The 13,450-nt window shown below is 32.5% G+C and overlaps 1 protein-coding gene across 1 annotated transcript in view; it reads left to right on the top strand.

Annotated features, from left to right (window-relative positions):
• Positions 1-13,450, top strand: part of Il1rapl1 (interleukin 1 receptor accessory protein like 1) — a 597,494-nt gene that overhangs the window by 311,359 nt on the left and 272,685 nt on the right. The gene's annotated exons all lie outside the window — the stretch shown is intronic.

Here is a 13,450-nt window from a genome sequence, read left to right as displayed (position 1 = left end):
TTATTGGGAAATGAAATAGGCTGATGATTTTAGCAATGATAGTATAGTATAATGTTATAATGTTTGAATTCTTTTTAAAATGGGCAATATGGAACTATTTTATAATATCTATTAATATATTAACATGAATTTTCTGAAATTCAGAGAAAAGGATGGAAGTTTACTAAAGTAAATGTTACCATTATGGCAAAAAAAAAAAAAAAAAAAGCATTTTAAAAATCTAATGCAGGGGCTGGAATTGTGGCTCAGCAGTAGAATGTTCACCTAGGACGAGCGGGACCCGGGTTCGATTCTCAGCAGCACATAAAAATAAAGGCATTGTGTTGTGTCCATCTAAAAAAAAAAAAAAAAGGTTCATTCTCTCTCTCTCTCTCTCTCTCTCTCTCTCTCTTTAAAAAAATCTAATGCAACATAATAGACATTGAGACATTGCGGTAATTATTTTAGATAATATATTACTTAAATTTGATCAAGTGGCATTTGGTTAAGGAACTAGGGGATTTGGACATAAGGCCATGGACAAAATACTCTGTGATAAAAAATATTCAGTTATACATGAATTAGAATTCTAAAATACTTATCTTAGACAAAAGTATAGGATTTTTTAGTCACTTAGCTATATTCAGTTATACCAAATTGTGGAAAATTTTCTTTCTTAATTATAAATATCCATTATATTCTCTTAGTTTTTATTTTAATTTGATATGTGGTATGTGTGTGTATACAAACACACACATATATATATATTTCTCCACAAATGTCTATGGAAATTTTTCTTTTTTTTTCTTTTGTACATCTTTATTTCTAAAATAGATGTATCAATTTTCAAAGTTTGGGTGATAATTTTTTTTATTGGTTGTTCAAAACATTACAAAGCTCATGACATATCATCTTCCATACATTTGATTCAAGTGGGTTATGAACTCCCATTTTTTACCCCAAATACAAGTTGCAGAATCACATTGGTTACACATCCACATTTTTACATAATACCATATTAGTGACTGTTGTATTCTGCTACCTTTCCTATCCCGTACTATCCCCCCTCCCCTTCCCTCTCATCTTCCCTCTCTACCCCATCTGCTGTTGTTTAATTCTCTCCCTTGTTTTTTTTCCCCTTTCCCCTCACAAACTCTTATATGTAGTTTTGTGTAACAATGAGGGTCTCCTTCCATTTCCATACAGTTTCCCTTCTCTCTCCCTTTCTCTCCCCCCACTCGTCTCTGTTTAATGTTAATCTTTTCCTCATGCTCTTCTTCCCTGTTCTGATCTTAGTTGCTCTCTTTATATCAAAGAAGACATTTGGCATTTGTTTTTTAAGGATTGGCTAGCTTCACTTAGCATAATCTGCTCTAATGCCATCCATTTCCCTGCAAAATCCATGATTTTGTCATTTTTTAGTGCTGCGTAATACTCCATGGTGTATAAATGCCACAGTTTTTTAATCCATTCATCTATTGAAGGGCATCTAGGTTGATTCCAAAGTCTAGCTATTGTGAATTGTGCTGCTATGATCATTGATGTGGCAGTATCCCTATAGTATGCTCTTTTAAGGTCCTCAGGGAACAGACTGAGAAGGGCGATAGCTGGGTTCCATTCCCAGCTTTCCTAGGAATCTCCTTACTGCTTTCCATATTGGCTGCACCAATTTGCAGTCCCACCAGCAATGTACAAGTGTACCCTTTTCCCCACATCCTCGCCAGCACTTGTTGTTGTTTGATTTCATAGTGGCTGCCAATCTTACTGGAGTGAGATGGTATCTTAGGGTGGTTTTGATTTGCATTTCTCTGACTGCTAGAGATGGTGAGCATTTAACGGCCCCACCCACCAGGCAAATGGCTCCCCCCCCCAGACGATGTGAAGGGAATCTAACCAAGCCTTTATGAAATAGAAATATAGAAAATTTTCTATATTAATCTTTCAAAAATGAAAATGTATTCAATGTAGCCCATCCCTTAAATTAAAATGTTATTATTGTTCATGGGGTGAGAAGTTGATGACAATTATAAATGTTTTCTGAATGAAGATTACAAAGTACAGATGTGATAATGTTTAGTAAAAACATATCTAAGTTATATTGCACAAAGATGTGATGATGGTTTTAGAACTTGTAAGCCTATATTAATGTATTCAATTGTTCTCCAAAGCTGGAGATATCTATGTTTGCTAATTTTGAGGGATGATCATATGCAGGATTTATATAGACTGAGTATTAATATACTTTTTATTCTTGTTTTTTTAATATTTATTTTTTATTTGTACACAATACATTTATTTTGTTTATTTACTTCAATGTGGTGCTGAGGATCAAACCCAGGGCCTTGCACATGATAGACAAGCACTCTACCACTAAGCTACAACCCCAGCCCCTTAATATACTTCTTTTATAGCAAATTCAAGCCTTTTGAATTAATATCATAAATATGCAAGTAGTAGTATTCTTGATATTTTTAGATGGAAGAGTATAGGTAGCATTAAAGCAATGCCATATATAAAATAAACATATTAAAATTGTATCTTACACTTTACTCACACTGTGATATTGCTATTTTATTTAAAAAATGAAATATAAATTCTCAAGAGTGGCCATGCTTATATAGCAATTTCAACAACTCTTTGGAAGATATATTTCTAAGAAGCTATGTAAAACTTTAAACATCTTGGGCAAAGAAGAGGGAAAGTTATGGTGGTAGTAGTTATCTGTAATGGACATAATAAAAATGAAATTTTATGTTTTTAATTATATGTCTTTATTTGACAACATAATTAAAAAATTTTATGGTTGATGGTTGCCCATTGGTTTTTTTTATTGTCCCTGAATTTTGAATAAATCAAATTACTCTTTACCTTCTACTATAGTGCTTTGTAAAATACAATTGTAAAGCTATTTTTAAAATAGTACCTTTTCTTAAACAAAATCATAAAGACTACCCACATTATATTGAAAATTTCTTATGCAAATTGAATGATTTGACTATGTATTCATTTGAAGATGTATGGGCCTACCTATGAACAAAATGTTCAAGAAATATTCTAATTCCTTTATTGTCACTGAACAAAGAAATGTGGTTGTCTTTAATGACAACTAAAGACATCAACCTGGCATCTTGATTATTTTTTATTTTTTTATTTTAATTTTTGCAGGGGACAGGGTTTGTGGATTGAACCCAGGGGGTATTGACCACTAAGTCACATCCCCAGCTTTTTTTTTTTTTTTTCAATTTTGAGACAAGGTCTTGCTAATTTGTTTAGGACTTCCCTAAATTGCTGAGGCTGGTCTTGAATTTATAATCCTCCTGTCTCAGCTTCCTGAGCTGCTGGAATTACAGATATGCACTACAACACTTGGCACATCTTGATTCTTTTAAACAATTTTCGTTTTGTTTCATTTTTTGATTCCAGTTCATAGTGCATCACCAGAAAAATGACTTGCTGGTTAGAGAAATTTAACCATTATTTATCCTTGGATTTTTGAGTGACAATTCATTTGAAATAATAGCCATGCTATTGTTGCTAGTAGATGAATTAACAACAACAAAAAATATAAGTCAAGGAAAGAGCATTAACCACAAAAAGATTTGAGGTACCTAAAATATACTTGTTTTCTCCAATATACACCTTGACTTTAACTTCCTTGAGGATACAATTTTGCTCTTTCCAGATGTGAAAAAGCTATCATTCTGACAGGTTCTGAAGGATATGGAATATAGGTCTCAGGACATTTCCCCTATTTACAGTAGTTCCCCCACCTGCCTTGTCTGGGGTAAAATTGAAGCTTTTATCAATTAAAAGCACAGGCAGTAGCCAGAGATAAGGAACACAAAAGGAACTCACACCTGACTGGCACGTGACCCTCCACCCTAATGTGTCAGCTGACTCCAATATAATAAGCCGCAGGAAATTCCCTATCCATACTCCTGTCCCATCTTAATAGATCAGCTGACTCCAATACAATGAAATTCAGGAACTACCATCCTGTCCAACCCTGAATGAAGCCTATAAAACTCAGACCTTTACTTAAGCCCATTGCCATTTTCTGCCCCCTAAATGAGCCCCATCAGCTGTTTGATGGATTGACTCTGCCTCTGAATAAAAAAGAGCTTGCTGATACAAGGTCTGCCTCCTGCCTCCATCATCTTGTGCTTACAGGTGCAATATGTAAAATCAAATCCTAAGAAAGAGGGACTGATGCATAGTCATGGAGTGGCAGTAGGAGGATTGTATGTCTCAGAGACATGGACCTGTAAGTGGTGTCTCCCTTTATGAGAAGGTGAAAATCTCCAAGAGAATTTCAGTGGATAAGAAATCAAGGATCTGTCTCAACCTGTTCCTAAATCTAAAGTTAACCTCAGAATATAATGAAACACCTGTCTGAGTTACAACTTTAAAAATTCAGAAATATACAAAGCTGAGCTGGTACATGTCTGTTGATCTACCTTCTGTATCCTTGCTAAATTACACATACATCCAAAAATCCCTAGTAAATTTAAGTCCATCAGTTATCTGATTTCATCTCAAATGTATATAATTCATTATATAAACTTCAATAAAATCACAGAGTTCCTGGAATTACCCTTAATCTCCACATTCACATTTTTTTTTCAGTACTACAAATTGAGCTCACTCACCCTCTATTTATTTATTTATTTATTTATTTATTTAGATAGATAGATAGATAGATAGATAGATAGTGTCTTGTTAAGTTGCTCAGGCTGGTCTGGATCTTGTGATCTTCCTGCCTCAGCCTCCCAAACAGCTGAGATTGCAGGTGTGCTCCAACTAAGCCAGGTCCACATTCACTTTGTACTGCTGGCCATGCCTGCCTTTGCTTTGCTTTTAAGTATCACTTGTATTTTACTGTTCTAATTCCTTCATCTTCTCAAACTGGAATAGTCTGGTAGTATCATTTAAACTATTTCATTGTAGAAAGCAAATGGCACTAAAAGGCCAAGTACTTAGGAAACAATGTAATGGTAACTATATTTATATAAAATATGTAAAATTGGCAGGTTTGACATTTCCACTTTAAGTGGCATCTGTGTGTTATTTCTAAATGTGAAAAAAAGAACTTTGTTCTTTTTAAATAACTTTCAGGAATCAGCAAATATATGGACAGCACTTTCTTGGGCAAAAGGCCCAGAAATCACATTGCAGAATTCTAAAGGTCAATCCAAGAGGTAAATCTGACAATATTTTTCAGGTTGCTGTATTAAAGAGAGTCAAAAGACAAACACAATTGACTTGCTGAGTGTGAGCCCTGTAGATGTCATTCAGAGATCTGGTCTGAATGTTATGTCCAGGAGCCCATTTTCAGAAGCTTCCAGATCAGAGAATGGCATATTCCATTGCTACCAGTTTTTGAAAGTGTAGAAATCCACCTTAGCTTTGACCTAAAGAGACTAATTATAGCTTACAACTCAGAATTTACTGAGAATTATAAGTAGATGTCAAACTTTGCTTAATTTTTGTATTTTTCTCTAAAAAATTATTATGCAGGTTAATGGTAGAAATTTGGGTGAAATATCGGAAAGGATCTTGTTTCTTAAACTCTAAATTGTATGTACATGGGCTAGGGATGTGGCTCAAGCGGTAGCATGCTCGCCTGGCATGCATGCGGCCCGGGTTCGATCCTCCAGGACCACATACAAAGATGTTGTGTCCGCCAATAACTAATAAATAAATAAATATTTAAAAAAATAAATTGTATGTACATTTGGCTGCTTTTAAATATTCTCAGAAAATATCCGTTTAATGGCTACATAATATCCAGATGAAGTCATATAATTTCATATGTATTTTTGGACATTTGTATTTTTTTAATTCTCATTATCACAAATAATGATGTGATGATCTTTACTTATGTATTATCCTTTTCACCTTATTCAACAGAACGTATTTCTAAAGAAAAAAAGATTCTGGATAAAAGGAATAATTTTGTTAAAGGCTCTTACTACATAATTTTAGAATTCTTGTCAGAGAAAATTTTACACTCTTACCAAATATATATAATGAATATAGTAACATTTTAATATTTAATTATGGGCTGGGGATGTGGCTCAAGCGGTAGCACGCTCTCCTGGCAAGCGTGCGGCCCGGGTTCGATCCTCAGCACCACATACCAACAAAGATGTTGTGTCCACCGAAAACTAAAAAATAAATATTAAAAAAAATCTCTCTCTCTAAAAAAAAAAATATTTAATTAAATACCTTTATAGCACAGAGTTCTTTTTTGTTTGAAATCAAGATTGCTGTTCCCCTTTTACTTTTTTTCTGTCTTTACTGTATATAAGTAGACTCACTGGTTTTGAGTTTCTCCATATTTGGAGGGTTTCCAATAAACCTAATTTATTTATGAAAATGTCTATGGTTGATTAATTATACAAACTTAATTGCATATCTACATTTCCTGTCCATTTTCTTCTGATCATCTTAATGTTCAACTGGGAACTTCCTCTAGATTTTGTGTTTCTTAATTAAGTACCTAGCAATTTTGCAAAGCACTCTGGGCACATGGAATGTCAATAAACACTAATTCATAATAAGGTGTACAAAAGGCACATCTCCAAATTTTCTTCAAGATAATGTAATTAGGAGACTAGACTGAAGAAGATGTCCAGCAGCACTCTTATTTTCCTTTACTAATTTATTTTCATTTGTTAAATCCAATAACAAGCAAAATCTTGGAGTATCTGAGTTGGTAACAAGTATTCACCAGACATTAACATTTAGAGGAGAATAGCTGACAATACAATTTAACCTACAAAAAAAAATATTCTTTACATAGATCTTGGACATATATGTACACCTTTACCCAATTTAACTGTAGCCTAATTTTTAAAATTCCACACTGGAAATTAACTGACACTCTGTCTTGTTTCACCATACTGTAGTTGAAAAATTTTTAAATTTAATTACATTGAGGGGAAATGTCCATACTTTATATAATAGATCCTGATAGATATTATTACAAGAAACTTGTGAAAACCATGTTAGTTAACCATGTTGCTAAAATAATCATTCTATTTCTATGTCATATGTGTTCTGTAAATATGAATGTGAATATATTGCCTATGGAATCTATTACAAGCATGCTAGGTATTAATCCAATGAAGTCCTATAGGAAATTATTTTATGGAGAGAAAAATAGCTCTGTAACATATGCTCTCTAGTTTTATATTTTCATAGCTGCTATGAAACAAAGCACACCTTTTTATTAGTTATTACTCTGTCTTAATAAACTTAGGAAGATGTTTTCATTTTCTTTTCTACGGTAGGTAAATACTTAATGTCATTTTACTAGAAATATAATTATTCAGGTGACGAATTTGGTACCCAGTTCTGAAAGTGGCCGGCAATACTGTTGATTCTAAAAAAAAAAATACTATGTTGCTGAGTTGTGCAAGTGATGCAAATAAGATCTTTCTTCCCACAAATAGGAAAAGTATTGACAGTTTGGGTTTTTCCATCTCCAGTTATTCTACCACTTGACATAAGCAAATGTAATGCTGTTGACTTGATTTTAATATTCCATGAAGAATGCACAAGACATATTTTCACTGACAAAGCAAGTAAAAAAATCATAAAATGTTCCTTTTTACTAATGAAAAATAATATTCAAAGTCTAAACTTTTTAAAATATTTTTTCTAGCTGTAGATGGATATAATACTTTTATTTAATTTATCTTTATGTGGTGCCGAGGATTGAACCCAGGTGCTTACACATGCTAAGAAAGCACTATACCATTGAGCTACAACCCAGCCTCAAAGTCTAAACGTTTTATGAAAAGTGATTGCTTGTTGCACAGAAAGACATGCAGATCAGCATAGTTCTACTTCACAACATAAACTTTATCATATATAAATTAGAGCTTCTGGACAAATAGATATCATAATTAAAACATTGAAGCCAAATACAGACTGGTATTATAATTGTTTAAACTGATAGCATTCAGTTCTACTTAGTCCAAATGTATTGTGTCATGATAAATGACACTTAACATCTGTTTTAGTCTGATATACTACTTTCAAAACTAAAAAGGACCTTGATTATTGTGATTCAGATCAGAAAGGTAATCTTTGTCATACTGGCTTTTAGGTTAATATTTCATATATTTAAGTTATAATCAATAAATTAAAGGCAGTATTCTTCAGTTGTTATATGACCTACTTTTTATGATTCTCACAGATTATCAAATTCAAAGTTCTTCTTTGGTGATAGGAGGAATAGTTTGGAGGAAAAACAGATGCAGTTTTTCATGTGTAATTTAAAACCTGCTATTGAAGCAGAAGTCTAACTTCCTTTTTAAGTGCTAAGTGCTCACAGCCCAGTGCTAAGACAAGTTTGAAACCCAAAAAAGGTGGACATGGAGGTTACAACAGTTTCTATAAGCCATTGATATCTAAGAATTTGGAAGCCACTTAAAGCATTTGTTAAAAGACTTTAAAAACAGATGCAGAGAAAATGTAAATGAGCCTACATGTTCTCTTACTTTGAAAAGGGGTCAAAAGGAGAGAAGTGAGAAGAAAGAAAAGATGTAACAAAGTGTGCTGTCACAAAAGCAATGTAGAATCCATTGAAATTCCCAAGTCCCAGTCTAGTTCCTGGCACATATTATAGATACTACTCTTTTATTGTAGCACCAAAAGTACTGTTTTATTTATCACTGGCCAGTTAAGTAACTATATAGGTATAACTTGTCACAGTTCCAGATTAGGAATTTTAGGGGGTGAAGGGAGCTTAGAAGTTATCAAGTACTTTTAATTTTACTGATAAGAAAACAGGGACCAAATGACTATACATTTTTACATGAAAATTTTACAAAAACTCATTGTTTCTATTTTCATCATCATCATCATCATGCCATTATTATTTTTGTTATATTCTTACGAGAATATCTTATTGTGGCAGGAGATATGGACTTCATTGGAGCATGTGTAACATTTTAGAAAATTAATTTCCATCTCCCCTCTAAGGACCCAATTGTGCATACTGAGATTTTGTTCTTAAATATTACTTTATCTTATAGAAATCATTGATTTTTAGATTGCTTAATTCATAACAAGTTTATCTAAGAGCATATATTATATACATAGATAAAATAATGAAATTATCCCTATCTCATTTTTAATTCATTTTTGATGGACTTTATTTATTTTTGTGTTGTGCTGAGAATTGAACCCAGTGCCTTGCACATGCTATACAAGTGCTCTACCACTAAGCTATAACCCTGGCCCTAATTCATATTTTTACAAATACAATTTAGTGTATACTGCAGCTTATAAATGACTATCAAGATGAAATTAAAAGTGAAAAATTCTTTTTCTAAACTAAGGGAATTCAGGCATAATATTTCTTAAGACAAGAAACATCGAGAATAATTTTACAAAACAAAGCATCAAACCATTATGCCTGTCAAGTTCCTCATGAAGGCTTTGGTGATAGTCATATTCATTTTATAGAAAACACTGTTTTTCCCATGACAAGCACTGTTATCACAAAGCTTTCTAAGTCATTCTTAATGATTGAAGCTTACTAGCACAGAAAAATGCAGTGAGTATCCTATATTAACAAGAACTGCTCCTGAATTTGCAAAGTAAATGCCAATTTATCAAAAATAAACCTATCAAAGGATCTTATGCTGTAGAATATTGAAAGAGGTTTCCAAATAACAGTATGCACCACATGACTGATGTCCATTAAAATAGAAGTTATAAAAAGACTCAAATCACTTCAAGTTTGAATATAAAGATGTTCATTCATATATTTCCTCTTTGAATTTTGGCTAAATAACTAAGTACTCCTAAATTACATGCAGACTTTTCATGAAAAAAAAGTTTTGCTAGAATATGATTATGAAAATAGGATACCAGCATTCCAGTCAAACTTTATGAACTTAGTATGTTCATCTGGATTTGCGGGTAAATTAAATCATCATAATTTCAGAAACATGTTCCCTTCATTTGTGATTGATCTTTAATTAGCAGTGGCTTAACATGACAGCTTTAAGAGGCTCCGTACCCCAGACTCTTTTAAGAAGCTAATAATCAATGAAAGTTTTATATGCACAAGGGAAATAAGATATTTAAAGAAACTCATTTGTGAATAATTGTATATAGCAACCCTTTTGTAATTGAATAATCGCCTCCATAACTTTTCTCAATGGTAATGCAGATTTTTACATTTTCATAAGATGAGGTTCATCAATATGAAATTCCAAGTGACATTTCTAACTAATCCAGACAAAGAATCATCCACCCATCACCTTGTATGACTTCCCCTTGTCTATCAGTAGAAAGGAATGTTCCCATTGTGACTTTATGACTCCTCATAGGAAATAGTAAGTTTTATTCATCAACTTCAGAACCAACAGTATTTCATTTTAATCTAATCTTTTAAAATTTATATGGAAGGGTAGAGTATTTAAGTAAACAGAATATCTCATATTCAAATATGACAAACTGTTTTCTATTCATAAAGGATACAACTTTTCAGGATATCTTGCTATGTTACCTGGCTTGGTTTTGTTGAAATGTATACCAATAGAATGACTGCCCATGATTTTTCCAAGTTTAAAATGTGCATTTTGTATTTTGATTCTTCTGGAATTCATATGTCCCTTTCTGTGACATCATTCTTCCAATAATTTCTTTTTAACTTAATATATTTGCACATATTTAATAATGCATTTCTTTGTAGTATAAAAGCCATACAATGAATTTTAACTTATTGCTGTATTAATAAAATTATTGACAAATTTACCTAAACATATAATCAAAAATATGCCAGATGCTTACATGAAGCCAATGCATACAGCATCCATACATTTTAAAACATAAACCCCACAGCAAATTCTTGTGAAAGGGCCTCTTTCCAATTCACTACATGAAATCCCAGTTATACTTTCTCAGAAACACTAAAGATCTCTTTTAAAATTTTATAATTAAAATTTATAATAATTCATTTATAACTTATAGTAACCAATTAAATAATAAAGAAAAGAAAAAGAAAGGCCTGATAAAGATTTGGCGTCAAAAATTCATCTGTCTTAAAGTAAATTTTGGATCAGCAGTCTTGTCAGAAGATATCTCCCACTGCCACATCTGGCCCACAAGAAGCATCAGAGAAAGCCTTGAAGTTGTGCAAGACTCTGAGAAAATCAATAATTCCCTTTCCCTCCCACTTCTCCCCAGTGACCTTCTTCTCAAACTTACAGGCAAGCTATAGGCATTCTCACTCTATGAATGATTTTGTTTCTAGTTTAATAAAAGCAAGGCACCTACTTCTGACTTTCCTGTGAAGAACTGTGTTTACAGAATGTTGGCAGTTCTTTGAGTAGGAAGAGAGTAAAAGAAAGTGTATTACTTTTCTGGAAAAGTGAAATTGAGTGCATCCAGTCACATCAAGCCATCAGTAGAAATAGGATACTTACAATATAACAAATCACAGGAAATTTAAGATTATTACCACAGGTATTCAGTAAAAAGCTATTGTGTGAAATAGCTTAGCGAAAGTTTAGTAAAATATGTTTTTGTTTTCTTCAAAGAAAGTTTAAGTGTTTCTGATGAACATGTTTTCCTGAGATGATAATATAATTATCTTCTCATCTTTAAGACTTTTTAATTAATTAAAAATTTTAGTGTTCTGAAAATGGATTATTTTGACTAAAATTAATGTGGGTACAATGCAATTATTCTTATGTAATTATGTGTAGCCTGCTTATAAGTAATATAAAAATACATTTCCAAATTACATATCACATATTTATTTTTGGTTTATAGAAAGATATTCTTCTTAGGCAAAAATTTTATTTGTAATGATTTTAGAATTTCCATGAATAATATGTTTACAAAGGTGTTTATTAGGTTTTGCCACTAATTAGAGAGTGAGAGTAATATTTATATATATTAGGAAATAAATAAAATGGTGAAACTTACATTAAATTGATAAATGAGATTTTTAGCTTCAGGTGAAATTAAGTGTCACAGAGAATATCAGTGACTATATATGAAAAAAATATTCAATCAATAGGGGATCCTAGGGGTCAGGGTAGTGGCTCAATGGTAGAGTGCTCGCCTAGCATGCTCGAGGCCCTGGGTTCAATCCTCAGCACCACATAAAAATAAATAAATAAAATAAAGGTATTGTGTCCAATTATAAATAAAAAAATATTTTTTTTTTTTTTATAAAAGGGGGATCCTACTGTTATAGATTCCAGGATAGACAGGACAGGGTTTTATTTTCTTTTAGTTACTTTTTAAGTGCACAAAATAAAATGGAGAAGTGAGGCAATTCATGAATTATTTAGGAATCAAATAATCCAAAATGTTTATTTTTATCCCAAATATGTAGCTATTTCAAGCAAAAGTTAATTTGGAATTTTTATTTTTTAATTGGTTGACTTCCTAGGCCTAGACAATATTTTCTTCTTTTTTTCTTTCTTCCTTTCTTTCATTCATTTGTTTTTTCCAATGAATTTTACTATGTCTGGCCTGGTACCAGACTTTAAGTCTAAGGCCTGGCCTAAATTTTCTCTTGCTCCCTCAAGTGGAAGACCTCGGTCTCTATACTGGCTGCTTGAAGTCAGGAAAGGGTGATATGGGCAACTCTTTCTTTTCTTCCTTCTTTGATGGGTCTTTTGGTTTTATTATATTAAAAGCAGGCAATATGGCCTCTCAGTTGCTTACCTCTTGTGAAGGCAGTTTGACGTGTGAATAGCTGTTCAGCTTGTTCTGAGTCTGGGGAGAGATCTCTGGAGGATTTTACTTAGCTCCTATCTTATTCTGCTTCCCCTGAATAGATAATTAAAACTTCAAAAATTACAGATTCTGATATTTTACAGTCAGGACCCAATTCAGAAGTGACAAATCACTTAAAAGATATGAGGTGTATGGGCCTCAAGAAAGACTGAAATAATGCTAGATCTTTTCTGTATTTCTTCTCACCTTTCTGTATGTCATCATTTTTATAGGCGTGAAGAGTGTTGGTATGTCAGGGGAGAAATGTATACTATGTGATAATATTGGTTTGTTCATTGTTATAACTCTAGACCTGCATTCTTCTCTTTGCAGGATCTAACCTGTGCAGTATGTTATCTCTTAACCTTGAACTTAATGTGAATTTTAAAACTAAATGTTAGATTCTCAGCTGCTGAAGACATTTTCAGGAAAATAAATGTTTTCTGAAAGATGAAAATTTTAGAGTATGGATCATAAACTCAAGTTCATCTAATCTAAATGAGTAAAGTAAAGCCAGATGTAATGCAACAATGAGTAATGGAGACCATTGGTGATGGGAGAAAAACGTGTTATGTAAAGGAATTCAAATTCTTTTTTTATTTTTTTAATTTATGTTTTGGGGGTACCAGAGATTGAGCTCAGGGGCAGTCGACCACTGAGCCACATCCCCAACTCTATTTTGTATTTTATTTTTTAAAAATATTTATTTTATTAG

This window comes from Urocitellus parryii, chromosome X (genome assembly GCF_045843805.1).
Source record: "Urocitellus parryii isolate mUroPar1 chromosome X, mUroPar1.hap1, whole genome shotgun sequence".
Taxonomy (NCBI): Eukaryota; Metazoa; Chordata; class Mammalia; order Rodentia; family Sciuridae; genus Urocitellus; species Urocitellus parryii.
This window is presented reverse-complemented; position numbering and strand designations above follow the sequence as displayed.